This window comes from Mus caroli, chromosome 2 (assembly GCF_900094665.2).
Source record: "Mus caroli chromosome 2, CAROLI_EIJ_v1.1, whole genome shotgun sequence".
In the NCBI taxonomy this organism is placed as follows: domain Eukaryota; kingdom Metazoa; phylum Chordata; class Mammalia; order Rodentia; family Muridae; genus Mus; species Mus caroli.
The window spans coordinates 69,014,704-69,031,725 of NC_034571.1; positions in this window are offsets into that span (position 1 = coordinate 69,014,704).

The window sequence follows — 17,022 nt, forward strand, 5'->3', positions numbered from 1 at the left end:
AAAAGATGATGAATGCCCTACTGAGACAGAGAAGTTTTTCAAGCTTGTCTCTTACACCAGTAGCTTAATGCCCTGCAGCCTGTTTTATTAGTGCCCTAAAGGGGGATTTTAATTTGGGGACTGATATTCTTATTTTCATTATGTCCATTCTTATTTCACCATCTTCCGTTTGCACTTTGTTCCTATCTTAGAGAACCCACTCTTCTCTTTCCTCGTTTCCTCTTCATCTTCCTTTCTTTCTTGTTCCTCATCATTTTCCCATTAAGAAAAAAAAAAAGACAAAAGGAGTTCGCTTTGACTCTCAAAGTAAATAGCCTCCATGGACCTGTTCTTTATCTGTGCTGCCCAGATAAAACGCTTCGCTCCTGTTACTTCTCACTGGCCCGTGATTCGTTGTTTCTCTGCTCGGGCGATCATGAACAAGATGTTTTCCATATTTGGTGTTTGTCAAGAGTTCGGTTATTTTGACTCTTCTTGACCCCACTCCAAGGCCTCGTGAAACGGAATGTTTACAACTCCTAGATCATTTTTAACATCAATGAGATTTTGTCTTCTCTGACAAAGCTAAGAAAGAAAGGAGCTCCTCTCTCCGCTCCTAAACACTTGGGGGCTCTTTTAAGAAATTTAACATCTGTCTTCAAAGATTTATGTATTTTTCTTTTATGTGTATGGCTATTTTATCAGCGTGTGTGCCTGTGCACTGGGTGTGTGCAGTGCTTGAGGAGGTCAGGAGCAGTCAGATCCTCTGGGACTGGAGTTACAGATGGTTTTGAGCAGTCGTGAGTGCAGAGAATCAAACTCAGGTCCCCTGAAAAGAACTACAAGTGCTCTTAACTATTGAGCCACCTCACCAGATGCAGCACATTAATTTTTTAACCCCTCTATATATTCCCATGTTCTTTTTGTCCTTGCTTCAGTCTAGACGCTTTTTAGTTTTCCCAGTTTTTGTCATTGTTGTTTCGAAACAGTGCCTTTAAGCATTCAGAGCTCCACCCTTGGGCTCTCTGGAAGAGCTGCTAGGTGTTTCAGTGGGTGGGACTGTTGGTTTTCTCCTGTTTCCCTTTTGATGGTGGGTAGCATTGCTATGGGATGCTCAGCACTGATGGAGTTTTGGTTTTGTTTTTCACTATATTACCATGGCAGTGATACAGTTTTGAATCTGTCATCCCAGCATTTTAGAAATAGTAGTTATTTTTTCCCAATATTTGAAATGTATAGTAAACTCTTGTTTTTTGTTTTTTTCTCCATCAATAATCTGAAGCCATTTTCACTGGCAGAAATATAAAAGACACCAAACTTCTAAGAACAAAATTCAGCTAATTGCTACCAGTTCTTGGCTTTTATCTTGTTCTCAGATTTCAAGGATTATGGTTACCTGCGCACAGACTTCAGCTCCCTTTGTGTGTAGGATGTCAAGGAAGTCTATATGAGGAAAACTCTAGAGAATTTCCCTTTAGAGAGGATTTTGAGAAAAGTAAAGTTGAAACTCTAAAAGAGAGTTAACTTTTTTTTTTTCATTTTAAATTTTAAAGTGATGGGTCCCACTAGTTGGGGTAGACTTGAAAGTCAAAATGGCTGCTCAGAATAGATGGGACACAATGCTGAGAGAAGAAACTGTGCTGGAGACTCATGGGTTCTGTTGCTGAATCCTGGGGAAGCTTAGAACCCTAGATAGTAGCGAGGGGCCAGAGAAGCAGGTGAGGAAGAAGTGGGGCTCCCGTGGCACTCAGGAAGGAGAAGTGGGGCTACTCCGGAGGGAGAAGTGGGGCTCCTGTGGCACTCAGGAGGGTGAAGTGCGGCTCTGCAAGTGTAGACGCAGGTCGCTGTGAAAGCAGCAGGCATGCTGGCAGCAGAATATCAGCCTCAGGCCCTGGATTCTACACTGTGCGTGCATAGGCACCCGATCACCACTCTATTCCCAAGACTTACGTAAGCTCCTGTCTGGAATACGTGAAGAAATGGGCAGGAAATAAACATATATTTAAAAACAGGCTGAACCTAAATGGCGGTATATAATGACACCAAGAGACACTTTCTTTTAATCAAACAGGACTGTGGTAATTGTCCTTTTCCTATTGCAGGGGAAGACACAAGAAGACACCTTGGAAAGGCAATTTTGCTCTTGTTAGGGAAAAATCTTACAAAATAAGTCTGGGTGTTGTTGGGAGCCCGTGCGGTCAGGATTGGGGTGATGACAGCAGCGGCCATAGATGCAGTCACTCACTCACTTAGCTTGGAAATTCTTTATTTCCCGGTGGACCAATATTTGCAGTGCCTTGTAATGAAGTGAAGTATAAAGAAGTAAACATTCCTTCTAGGGACACCTAGCTAAAACGCAGTTTTCAATCTGTCCTTCCGACCCCTATGCAAATGACACAGTTAATAGGCAGCTGTATGCAACACCCCAAAACCCAAAGCACCAGACGGAAATTCCTTGAATGCTTGCCTGCTAGCTCGCTGGCCTTGGAGAGTCAGCCTGGCACTCTTCTTGCTGCCTTTCTCCACTGCCTATGGTCTTCCCGGCCTGGAGGGGCCATCATCACCCTTCATTGTCCAGGCCCATCATTACAATATTGTTATCATCTGAGCTGGAGTCTGACACTTTATCTAAGACCTTTCAAATAACCCCTTTACTAGGCTTCAGTACCAAACCATTCAGGGCAAATCTCTGCTTTGTGCTTGTCAGCCTTAATAGACTGGATGTCACTTGAGCCTGTAAAAAGTGCCCGCTTCTCAGCTGTCAGTCAGTCCTGGTGGTGTCAGCTGAGAGCATGGCTGGAGCTGGCTGGATTAGAGGGTAGTTACCATAGCTGTCAGGCTACTGACAGCCTGACACCCACACTCCCAACTTCCTCCTACTGTATGCCGTTTCTACTGCGCTCTCTGGACCTTTCTTAAGGTGGATTTCTCTGTTGGAAGCAGATCATGATGTGGCCAGCATCTTTAGAAGTTGGGCTCTTTTGTATCTTGTTCTGATTTTTTTTTTTTTAGAAAGTCCTTTCCTTTGAGTAACATTTACATTTCAGAGAATATTTTGAATCTGATTTCAACAACAGTGTCACCCCCTGACACTTTCCAAGTCTATCAAGACTGTATATTTGTGCTTTCATTATCCCATTATTTGAAGTCGTAGGACTCTCCTCCTGTATAGTATTTCCTCTGTTCACCCAGTTTGAGTGTGCTTGTATGTGTATGGGGACACATGGACATTGTAGAACAATGGACCAAACACTGTTTTCTATCTATGAGTAGTATGGGACACACACCACACACACACACACACACACACACACAAACACACATTCATACATACTCACACACACACTCACTCTCTCTCTCACACACACATAACACACACACACACACACTTACACACTTATATCCCACATACACACACACAGACTCACAACACAGTCATACACACATACACTCACACACACTCACATACACTCTCTATCTCACAAACACACTCACACGTGCACACTACACAGACACAGACACACACGGACACACACAGACACGGACACACACAGACACAGACACACACAGACACAGACACACACACAGACACAGACACACACACACACACACACATGCACACACATGCTCTCACACAGAAGGCAGTCATCTAACAGCTAAAACCAGGAGAACAACTTGGCAACTCTTCAAACCCTGCCCCTGTTTACCACTCACCTCCAGTGTAGCAGCCAATTAGTGAAGAGAATTCAGCCCCTCTCCCTGGATGCCTTCTTTCAGGTTTTATTCCCTTCTGTTCTTTCTCCTCCTTGCGTTTCCTCCTTCTCCTTTTAACATGAAAGTTTTGCCATCTTACAGTCCCCAGGCTGAACACCAGGCAAATCGACGACTGTGACTCCACCCTTGTACAAAGATTCACAGTTGCCCACATTCCTCAGGTATGTCTGAGATTTATAGGGTTTTATGCCTGGCCAGGGAGCTGAGCTTAATTAACACTTTCATTTACTTAGCTAATAGTTAAGGCTGATTTGCTTTTATTAAATCAGGCGTTGGGACCAGAAATGCAGCTTGGGTACAATCTTAAATTCGGTTGCTCATCTAACCTACTATGTAAGAAGCACATGCCGGGTGTGTGTTTAGTGCTTTGTGGCTTAAGGGGACCTTTGTAACTCATAAGAAATTTGTTGCATTTTGCTGAATTTGAGTTATTTTTTCACTAGGTTGGAATAGCACTTTTCTGTCAACCTTATATGTACGATCTATCGTCCAAGTGTGACTATATGTATGAATATATGCTTATATATTGCATATACATTACACACACACACACACACACACACACACACACACAGTCTGTCTTTCTGTCTACCCATGAGAAAATACTTTCCATATTACAAGCTTAACCAATGGACATTGTGATCATGTGATATTCTATAAAGTGATATATAAACTGGAAGTAGTGCTTGATAATTTAAATTATTTTTACTTGTTATTATTATCTTCTTTCCCTTTCTTTCTCTCCAACTCCCCACTCCTGAGGATTGAACACGGGATCTCATCACTCACACAGGCCGAGGGTCTGCCATTGGCTTTGTCCGCCCTCACGATCCTCTCGCTTTTGTCCTTCTATCCCATGCCACGATTCTTTTGAATGGCTCCCCAGTAAAAATAATCGATTACACTTTCATTAAACTTATGAACCCACACTCAAATCAAGAGCCTTTAAAATAAATATATTAAAAACAGCCTTTAGTGGTCTACCTCAGCCCTCATTTCGGTTGTAAGAAGGTGTGGCTTAAGACCATCGTTTTTTGATGAGCTCATCAAGATGGGTCAAATTAAAGTTAGCCAGTGTCTGTCACCTTGCTAGGTAATTTTGTATTCTTTGTAATTCCAGAAAATTGATAATGTAACTTTCAAATAAGAGCGTGAAAAGTTTAGTAAACATCCTGGGAAAGGTGAATGGAGGGGAAGACATAAGAGAGCTTTATGTTTTCAGAGCCAAAGCTGGAGACATGTATTTTCCACTGTATTTCCTCCTTATTCCAAAAGAAAATGTTTTAAAAATAAAAGACCCTTATATTTCACCTAATTAAATGCTGGAAAACAGCCTTCAATATTATTTACAAGCATTCAGAAGTTTTAATTCAACCAAGTCCCCCACATCCTCCCTGGCTCCAATACACACTCTTTATTGTGCATTGCTGAGGCTGCTACTCTGAGTCACAATGACCTGAGGTGCAACTGCTCAAGTTATTTGTTGGAAAACATCACATTCACAAATAAGAGGCTTGTGAAAAGATTTATTTGCAAACCAAGTTTTCTGGCCACATTTTTTTCTCCTGAACTTCTCAGGCAAGAATCCCCTTCTACCCCAACAGTCTGAATGCCACTGCGAACTCAACTCTTCCCCGTGAGTGCAGGGCTCCACTCACTCACGCTGCTAGGGGACCTGTCCTAGGTGAGGAGTTTATTGGCAGCCCGAAGGCTGAGGAGAATGAAGACGCAGACACCCCAGCAGAGTTGGGCACCATAATTAGCCAAGGTGACAGCCTAATCAAGTTTTGGTGAACACCTTAATTTGATCTTAACCATAACGCAGTAGGGATATTCCTCATCCTCCTCCCCAAGTCCACTTTGGCCTAAATTGCACAATGCAGTCAGCGTGGCTCTAATACACAATAGGGATTCTTGGGCTCCTGTGCTGGCCCCTGAGCCTCTTTTCTTCTCTCCATCTGTAAGACATATGAAATTGTAAGATTTATATGGGTCAATACTTGTAAACTTATCATGGTGCCCCCTGGCCCAAACCAAGTCCTTGCCAAAGGGGATGATAATGATGATGACGATGACGATGATGACAATGATGATGATGACGATGATAACAAAAACGATGATAACGACGATGGCAATGACGACGATGATGATGACGACGACGATGATGATGACTATCATTATTACTGCCATTTTTTTGTCTCAGTCCTGACCTAGTGTCTAAGCTTACGAAAACTAAAGAGACCTCTCATGTTAATCTTCCTGCCTGACTTTGTTCAATGGCATCGACTCATTTACTCACCCTTGAATTTGTTTACTAATTTACATGAGAGGAACTTACAGGTCTATCATGCAAAGCACTCAGCCAAATGAGAAGCTGCTAAGATGACCATTATATGGCCTTCAAAGTCTTGAATCAAGAGTGGTAGACAGATATATGGCTATATAATTAGATCTACCACAGAAATATAAAAATATGATGCCAGGATGTGGGCTGGAGACAAGGCTCAGCCATTAAGAGCATTGGCTGCTCTTCCAGAGAACCAGGGCACAATTCCCAGCACCTACATAATGGCTCATAACCATCTGAAATTCTAATTGCAGGGGATCTGTCAATGTCTTCTAGTTCCTGAAAGTACCCAGGGTGCACGTAGTGTGCAGACATACCTGCAGGCAAAACATACAAACATAAAAATTATTTTTAAATGTTTTTAAATATGTTTGTTAAAATGTAATTTTTAATGTATGCTTAACATACATTAAAGATGTATGTTAAATATTTTTAATGGGAGCACTCAGGATGTAGCTTGCTTTTTATTTTATTTTATTTTTTCTGTTTGAAATGTCAGAATGTCAGGAATATTGTTCTAGAAAAGGAGAGCTTGATCTGAGACTAGATAAAACAAGGGAGAACATTCTATGTGTGTCTACAGACTTAAGTGTGATCAGAGCGGGCATGGGTGGTGATGTGAAGCTGGGACCAGTGGTGCAGAGGAAGAGGGACCAGGCAGGTCCAGGGAAGGAGGCTGGCATCCAATACAAGAGAGCTATGTGTGCTAGGTCTTCCCTAGGATCTGGTGAAATCTCTTGCTTAGTTTTGTTTGGGAAAAGTTCTTACAATGTAGTCTAATCTGGCCTGGAAATTGCTATGTTGTCCAGGCAAGCCTTCTCTTGCCTCAGCCTCTGGAATGCTGGGATTATAGGCTTGTGACATCACACCAACTTCCCTACAAAATTCGAAAAAAAATCATGATTAGTGTTGTGTTGTAGAGAGAGCTAGCCAATTACAATATGAAGGGTGATTTTTGAGACAAAAATTAGCTCAGTGAGGAGAGAACAGAAACCTTCAGGAAGGCAGTAGTGGAGAGAGAAAGCTAGAACCATGGCTGGGGATCAGAAGAGAAGGACAGGTTCTGGTTTCTGACTTGGATGAGCAAAGAGAAGAGTGAAGGGGGCAAGCACACTGGAGCATCATATGGGCAGGAAGCATCTAAATTAGAGAGGCTGGGGCACAGGATGGGGTGGGGGGTTAGGGTTCATAGATTGGAGAAAATTAGGTAGTTCTTGCCCATAGAATGTTTTATGAAAATGTTATGTAAACACAGAACTCAAGAGTAAGCTCTGGAGACCTGTTGAGGTGGGCTTGGTGGGTGGAGCCATGGCGTAGGCTGGGGTTGCATGGGATGCAGTGGCTGAGGACCAGGCATGATTAGCAAGGGAGCCTCTTGAGGCTTCATTGTTCCTGACCACACAGGGTGGAGGATTCAGAGCATAAGACAGAGCAACTGGGGAAGGAGAGTGACGGTGACCCTGTGGATGTAGGTGAACATTCTAGCGTAGTAGGAGCTGGGAGTGGATGATGATGATGAGGAGGTTGTTGATGATTTTGAGAGAAAGCCAAGTTCCTCACGGAGCAGAGGCTTTCTAGTAACCTCAGTGAGAAGAGTTCAGTTTCAGAGGGCAAGATGCTGGTGTGTATGTTCGTGTGTGGTGGGGGGTAGGAGTTAGGGGAAGGGAGGGTATGAAAGGGGTGTGGGGGGTTGGTAAGTAGAGAGTGGGGGAGAACTTCAAGTTGATGGGGTGAAGTGAGGGTGTAGCTGGCAGGAAGTGGGGTTGAAGATTAAAGGGTTATCAGGTTCCCACTGTAGGGCTCAGTCACACTTCTTGGTAGGTGGCTTTATTTTTCTTACCACACCCTTGATTACAGCTTGTAAATCTGTAGGCCAGTTCCTTTACCCACTCAGACATCCAGTTCAAGCATATGTAACGAACTGGAAAGAATGGGCATCTGTCATCCTCAAGAATCCCAGGTGGGGAAAAAGAAAGCCCCCCAAGTAGCCTTAGATGCAGGTTTTCATTTTGAAGCCTCTCCCTTCAAACTGATTGCATCACTGCCTGGAACACTCGACAGGTAGGATTCCCCTCTTGCCTAACCCTGTTTCTTCCTCTCTGCAGGCAGGAATGACAGGCAGGCAGGCCTGCACCCAGCAGCTGAGGCACCCGGAGACCCAGGGCTCTGCTCAGTTTCTAGCGCTTCCTTCTCTAAGCTGCGCCAGCGCCTGCCTGAGCTGAGCCACGAGAGAGGCATCTGTGATACCTGATGACAATCATCTCTGATTAGAGTTCCACCACACAGCCGAGGCGAAGCTGGGCCACAGCTAATTAGCATGTGAGGCCAGCGTGCTGTTTACTGGAACTGTACTAACAAGTTGTAACTTTTTCCATCACAGGAGAGTCGTTGTCAGCCAGGAACCCTTCGCTCCATCAGTTTAGGGACAAGGCAGATACTCCTTATGCACTACCCCCACGACACATTAATGCATTTGTGCTGAGAGTCACTTTCAGTCCATGTTTCCACCTCTGTAAGCTGTCACTTCTAGACATGGTAGTAAAAAAATCTGGTGTTGTTCTAAGTGGTCTTGCACTTTTAAATGAGTATCTTTTAAAATAAAAATCTTGGCATATCAGGAAATGTTTCCAGTCTAAGAAATGGAGTTAATATCGGCCTTGGCTTTTGAAGTAAAGAGAGAAGCAGATGTCAAGAATAGAGATTTAATAGAAATGAAGGACACAGACTCTGCCTGTTACTCTAATGTTTGATGTATTGTTCATAAGCATAATGAACTTAAAGATATAGCCCTGATTTCTACTGTAGAACGACCTGGTTTGAAATAATTTTTTCAAACTATGTTTTCTAAGATTTCTTTCAACCCAAGAAAGAATGTCCACATAAGTTCTCATTGACCCATGGGGTGACTTTGTCTAGTAGCTTGAAGATGTGACATACTATTATTGTAGTTTCTTAGTCCTTTACAGACAATTGGATTCTATCTCAGGACATGTGAACCGAGGACACTGGGGCATATAATGTAAATGTATCTGCGTATCTCTCACCTATCATTTTAGCATGATTTTAAAATAGTCTTAGATCTTTGTGACAGAGAAAACTCTGGGACATTTTATAAAGTCAGTGGATATAATCGATATCATTCTGGATACTACAAGAAAACCAAACCTTTGCAATCGCTCATTTTAAAAAACAGTATCAGCCCAACCATCTGTTCTCCAAAGTCTCCATTCAAGTGCTCGATGATCTCAGTGCTGCCAAATTCTTACTCTTCCCTGAATCAAAAACAGTTGCTCAGACTTTCTGAAAGAGAATGTTGAAATAATTCTAAAAGCCCAAGATCAATAACTTTTCACAAACTTTAATATTCAACATTTATAAGCATTTTAATTTATTTACCAACAAAAATTATGGCTTACCCACCTTGAAAATATGCATTATGTTCTTTGCACAACTGCATACAGTGGCCTCTTAAAGGGATATAACTATTTTCAACAAAGCCTGTTATGCATATAACATTTAATTCTGATGCTACTTACCATTCATTTATTTATATTTAAGCATCAGAATCATATCTCATGGTGAGTTTCAATAATTCTTTGCTTTAGAAACTCAATAATGACTTTAGCATGCTCATTGATTTTTTTTCGTTTAAATTCCTAATTTAAACTACCCCAACATTTTTTTTCTTAATTAAAAGTAGCATTTTGTTTTGTTTTGTTTTACTTTAAACAAAAATTCCCTTTCCAGGTGAAAAGTTGACTGCTAGTCTTTGGTCTGGAGGTAAATTTTACAGCTCTTTTAAACACATGGATGTGGGCTTCATATTAGAAATGCTGACACAGCCTTACCCACTATGTATCGGCATGAACCATATCGCTGTAATAAGCAGTTATTATGTATGTGTAAAAATAATGAGAGGCCATGTCTGAAGAGAGTTAATGTAAAATGCTAAGCAATTATAGTTGGTTACACAGTACAGGTTAATATTCCTTCATATAGCAGGGCTGGTTTTTTTTTTCTTTTGTCCTCCAAAACTAATGAAAAATTTGAGACCTGACTGTAATGATAAGCAGAGATTCACACGTCCTTTGTGTCAAGGCTGTTGCATTAATGCTCTCCCTTCATATAACATTTTGCATAGCCTAAAGCATCTATTAAAATCCTTTGTAAAATTCATGAAACAAAAGTGGTGGGTTGAGTCTAGGGGGAGAGAAAGTAAGCTGCTTATTAGCAAAAAGTCAAAAACACAGGGCCAATTACAGATCTGCACATGGAGGGCTAAGGAACAGCACAGGGAGTAATTCTTTCTTCAGCCCAATGGGCTCAAGCCAGGGGCAGGCCGGATGGAGATAGAGCAACACTGTGAGCGGTAATTAAACAGAAATGTTTGGAGTTAGGAAACATCTCTGTCACAACAGAAGAAAATACTCAACTGAAAAAACCGGTCTGGTCTCACCAAGATGCTAAATTGGAAGGATTTAGGGGTTGGTCCCTAAAGGAGAGACTGGGAGTAGTGGAGAGGAGTGGGGGGCTCAGGAGATATGTAAAGAATCCGTTTGGTATTTCAAATGTTCTAAATTAGCTTTTTAAAAAGAGAGAAAGAGAGAGTGAGAGAGAGAGCAGGAGAGAGACAGTGAGACTTCCTCCCGAAGCAGCAACAGAAAACTGAATAAACCACAATAAGATTGCCCTTTTTCTGTTATAAACCTGGCATTAAGCCTGTCATGTTCAATGACAGCCTACCGGGCCTCATGCTTTACCCTTTGGAATTTGAAAGATTGGCAGGTGTCATGATTTCCTTAACATAAAAGACCTTGCAGATAATGTGCGCTGTGCACGCTTATTCTCGATAACGCCTCTTGTTCTGTTTGGGTCTCATTGGGTGAGCTCGCCACTCGGGCTGCAGGATCTGGTGCTGCCCAGAAATGGATCTGGCCTGAGGACAGTGTTTACTGCTGGAGGAGCTTGTGGTAGAGGCTGTACTTTTATGATTCTCCTTAGCAGTCTAAACATGTCCCACATTTACAATAATGAGCTGCTTTGTAGAGAGGGGCCTCTCCGAGAGCATTGTTACTTTTCTTTGAAATGTTGAATGCAAACAGAATGGCTCTCCTCTGACTTAAGGCTACAAACCGAGTCCCATTTAAACAATAATCCCCTCTCTTTGCAGCCTCCTACCTGAGCCAGATCCTTTCAATAACTCCAAAGGGGAAAACACGGTTAACATTAAGAGAGAGAAACAACCTCTCATGGAAAGTGGATGGCACCTCCAATGGCACGGCACCTGTGAGCCACCACCCAACCTCACTTGAAAATAAACATATGAGAGTCGATTCAAGAGACTCTGTTGCCAGAAGAGAAACCTGACATTTTCCCTCCAACCAAAACAGTTGTGGGCTGGGCACTAACCACTCAATAAAATGTTTTAAACTAAAATTTCAATAAAACTAATCTCACAGATTTTTATTTATTTTTGACAGAAAAATTAAACAAAACTAGAGACTATTGCGATAATTCCACATATACTCATCATGTGCCTTGAACAAATACCATGCTCACAGTCAGTCTAGAGTCATGAGTGCCTGCTGCGCAGATGTGCAGGTGGGAAGGAAACCCTTGCTGCACATGTAAGCATTGCAGTGGCTAGCTCCAAACCATAATACTTTGGCTGTTTTTGTTTGTTTGTTTGTTTGTTTGTTTTGAATAGCTCGAGGAAAGATTTTTGAGCTTCAGAACTTTGGTGGCTTCTCCCCATAAGCTGCAGTCAGCAAAGCAATACTGTCAGCCCACACATTAGAAATGTCACAGGATTGCTTCAAGGGAGTGCGTTCTCACACGTGTCACAGAGACTTGGAAGACTGGGTTTTCCTCCCGAGAGTCACACTCCTATCAGTTATAAACCTGTACTCTGGGCATTTAGATCAATGATCTATTTCAGCAGGCTTACAAAAGTACGTCTCCACACCTACTATGTCCTAATCACTACAGCGACACAGGAAACCAGGTAGGACCAAGCAAGGAAAGGAAGACAGAGAGAATTGACCCCCTTCTCCTCCTGGCCTCTGCCCTTCTGTTGAACACTTTTCGGAGATGCTGTTCAATATTATTTCATATCGGTGCTACATATTATATATGCAGCAACTTTTCCATTTTCAACTTTGATACCACTACTGTTTATTTAATTGCCATGAAATATTTGCTACTTAGAAATAAACTATGAAGTGCTAAAACTCATTGATAAAGAATACTAAACATTGCAAAAAGAAATAGCCAGACCCCATTTAAAAAATATTTTAGTCAGTTTTGTTTTATTTGTTTTGTTTTGTTGAGACAGGGTCTCCCTGTGTAATTGTCATGGCTGTGCTGGCACTCACTATGTAGACATGCTGGCCTCAACTCACAGAGATCTGCCTGTCTGTCTCTGGAGTGCTTCCAGTCCCCATTTTAATAAGTAAGTTATAAACAATGAATTCTTTACAAAAAGTTCTACAACAGATCTCTTTTTTGAATTAAAGAAATTCCTTTCTTTCTTTTTGTTTGTTTTTATACTGGCATTGTCAATAATGAACCAAAAACAAAACAAAACAAAACAAAAAAACAAAGTACCACTACTTTTAAATGGCCGTATTTTTCTCTCCAGTGATTTAGCAAACTTTCTAATTTGACTGGACAAGACGATGTCATTTTTAGAGAGGTAGTTGTGTATGTATGAAAGAACATATGTAACATAAACTTTAATTGCAAATCACAATATTAAAAAATATTAAACATTGAAAGTCCCACCCAACTAAAACCAGTTTCTCAGATGCCTCCATTCTACCTCCCTGAGGTACCTACTATCTTGAACTTTCTATTTAGACATTTTGTGAATCTCTTTAAGGCAATGTTTTTATATATGTGCATTCCATTTAGTTTTGCTTAGGCCTTTATAAAATGCTACCTTGTCATACGTGGTGTTGAATTTTCTTACTTAGTACTATGGTTCACCTGTTGTGTGTGCCTGGTGTTGTGTGTCTCTCCCCTTTTCCCTACAGCATAATAGTCCGTTGTGTGACTATGACACAATCACATAGCCACCATTTTCTCTGTGGATACTGACTAATCCAAGCCTTTCTGTTTTTACAAACTTGGAACTTTCTTATCTCTGTTTCTGGTGCACTTAGGAAAGAATTTCTCTAACACTGACAGTTTTTTTTTTCCTCCAAAGAATCTCACAAAGAGCAGAGGATTTTTTTTTTAATTCTTTTTCCTAATAACAAGGCCACTGAGTTCCTTGGACTAAATTAATCTCATGAACTAAACTAAATTAAAAAATAAATAAATAAAAGTAAAAAAAAAGTTAGCTTTTATGAATGTAGGACAGTGGGGTTGTAACACAACAGCAAGGAGTGAGTTTACATCAGGGAGGGGCAAAGCCCTGGTATCGAGAGGGGTATCAGATGGTTTTGAGTAGAAGAACCCAAACCCCTGCTAATGGCCGCTCAGTTCCATTGGCTAAGACCAGGTTGGTTAATGGACCATCAGCATAAACGGAAATGAAATCACTTCAAGCCGAGTGATTATGCAAGCTTGGTTTAGGCTGCCTTTTTCCTTCGACCGAGGGCTGTGATGAAAACCACATAGAATAAAACGAAACAAAACAGGAAGAGAGGAAAAATTCCATGTGACTTCTATCTTTGGTGAAGAAATGGAAATACATGTTTGGCAGGAGCCTTCAGAATCCTCTGAACTATTACCTCCTCCTAGTTTCACTAACATGTTAACCTACTTACAGCAATTAGTGCTTCATTAGTAAGGCTAACTAACTGTTGCCGGGCCCTGTAATGACTCGCCAGGCTTTCCAGATACAAGCGCATAATCAATGTTTTCCAATTACTTCTATAGTGCAGCCACTATTTCAAATAAACTAGATAATAATACAAAGCCATTACTGGAGCTGAAGTAGCAGAGGCATTTAATTGCAAGGCAGTTCTTCTCAGCTTTTAAAATTTTTCACACTAATGAAGTGTCATACAAAAAAGTTGTATTGATTTTTCCACCACATGGCTTCAACCACAAATATGTAATTATCCCTTTTATATCTAGCTGGGGGATTAAAATAATCTATAGTATATAGCCTTTACTTATCCCTGATGGGTTTAGTAGTGCTTTTACCCTTTTCAAAATATGCGGCCCTTTGATGAATGAACTTTAGGCAAAATGTTGCTTTATCTGTTTCAAACCTTTGCTTTTTAAAGTCAGTTTGTGTGCAGGCATTAAAGTCTGAAATCACAAGCTTCCAAACCTGAAGACTACATTCCAGTACATTCGCATACTATTCCATTCTCCGAAAGCATCATGGATATTTTTTCTCCACTACAGAAGTCAACATGGGCGGATGCAATCGCTCGGTGTTCGCACCTACATTTGCATTTCACTATACTTACATTTTTATTTCCAGCTAACACTTTATTAACCGCATTATATTTTAATAGGAATACAGTGGCTTCTACATTAATTGGAGCCAATTCTTTCCCAGGTTTTTCAGGGGGCGGGGAGGTAACAATAACCCACTGGCATTAAACTTCTTATTTTCTCATTACAGTTTGGTCAATAAAGGAGTGGGGAAAGTATTTTCTTTATAAAAAGAGAAGGTCATTATAAGAATAAAATGAATTTTGCAGAGACCAGGAACTAATGTCAAGAGCATGGGCCTTTTTAAAAAATTACCTCATCTTTCTTGATCTTTTTACATATAAATCAGTCTCTTTAAACTCTTTTTTCGGTTTTCTTTCTTTTCTTTCTGAGAATTCTTTGGTTACACTTTAACATTATTCCAGTTTTATTTAGTAGGTTCGAAAGCGAGGAGCATAGCTTAAGTGCTGATGAGACAAACTATCTCCCACAGCTGCAGCGGCACAGGGTGGCTCGCCACCCCAAAATTCCAGGGTATGAGCGTTTCCCCTGGTTTGCCTTTGTGTGTTGTGTGGCTAAGGACACATAGAAGGTCAGATTAATACACTATATTTCTGGCTCTGAAAATCCCACCAAGCTGAATGTGGGCACCAAACATGTTAGATCTCAACACCAGAAGACCCTGAAGCAAAAATTAAGTAGTATAGAGATGCGAAATTAGTGCTTTTATGGACATTTTCAATCCAGATCATTGACATTTAGGATGTTTTCAGCAGAACTCTTGCAGCAACTACACTAACAGAATAGGTGCTCTATCCCGGTTATCATACACATGTAGGTTTCAATCTCGACTGTTACTTTAATCTTGTTTTTAAAAACTTGCACAAAATACCTTTTAAGGTCCAAATTGTCATATATACAAATGTGCCATGCCATGTACATTGTGAGATAAATCAAGCATAAATACATATTTAAAACAAATAAAGTAATGGATTTCTAAAGCTGTTACAGATACTACTTGGATCCATTCACACAAAATATCCCCTCATACAAAATAATTTCACAGTAAAGATGGGGCAGGCAGACAAGGGATGAAAGATGAAGAAATGGATTCATCAGAGCAGTCTGGATACCAGGAAGGGCGCCGTTTATTTTCAAATTAATTTGCATATAATATGTTTTAATATTGCCTCTTTTTTAAAAAAAAAAGTACCCTTAATTATGTTTCCTGCTATTCTGCCTACCTGAAGAATTGGTGTCTCTGGCTTTGTGTTGCTTATTTCTCTTAAAATTTAAATCATTGAGATAATTGCAACTGGGGATCCAGAGAGGCAGTGGTTATGGCCATGTTTGGGATGTGAAACTACAAGGCTATAGCAACACCTCCTTCCACGTGCTCTATACAGAAGATGTACATCCCTCAGCGAGGGGAAAATGTCAGCAAGAAACATGATTGTCTCAAAGCCAGATTATCATCAAGAGTTGTCAGGCACATAATACTGGACTTTCTGCCAGGGGGAAAGAAGAAATGTGTCCTACAGTATGGATTTCAGCCCTCAAGTCCGAGTGTGTTTGGAAGAGGTGTGCATTGCTAAAATCATAAACGTCATTACCTTGACCATCAACATGAAGCGATTAGAGTCATATTTATTGATGAAACTTTCAGCTCCCAGCCTCCCACACTGAGTGTGTATCATACAGCTGTCAGCAGAGCCCGGGCACCACAAAGGTGAGTGCTTGTGACATTTCCCTTTCATAATTTATGAAAACAATAGACCTTGAATTTTGTAGGATACCAGAATAATTTTAAAAACAGCCTCCAAGCTAAATTGTGTACAAAAAAAGGCACTTTTCTGGTGTCTGGTTTTTAGGACAATCAATTACAAACCATAGCAGAACCATAAATACAGCTATTATTATAATCCTGACATGAAGGTTACAACTGTGGTCAACTGTGGCAGACAGTGATTACCACCACACTGGAGCATAATTCTCTTACAGTGGAATAGTTATTGCAACATGTGATTTCTCATGGGTTTTATAAGGCCAGTAAAGGCCATTAAGTTATTTTCTTTCTTCAAGGTAAGTGTTTTGATTCTGTGGCTTGTTTGGTCACTGGAATATTTGAGCAGAAAATATAAGCAAAAAGTAAAAAAAAAAAAAAAAAGTGTGCCCCCTGTGTCAGTTCTCATATTAGCCTTGATTGGATGAGAAGGTCAGCAGTGACCTTGAACTGTAACTTAAAGGGAAGATCTGACCAGAAAAGACCACCACAAAAATGAAAGTGAAATCCCTCACCATTGTGGGACTTTTCATCTACCCATACATATTTTTGGTACACACGGATGCAAGCTCTGTACTCACTCAAGTTGTTCAGGTACCAACTTAAGGGAGGAAAGATTTTATAGGGATGTTAACCAGCTGCTTATCTTCTGGCTTTTATTTTGTAATAAGTAGACGGTGGGGAAGAGGGATTCAGAGTGGAGGGAGAGATCACCGAGCACCATGAGAATGTGGCTAATGTTTTC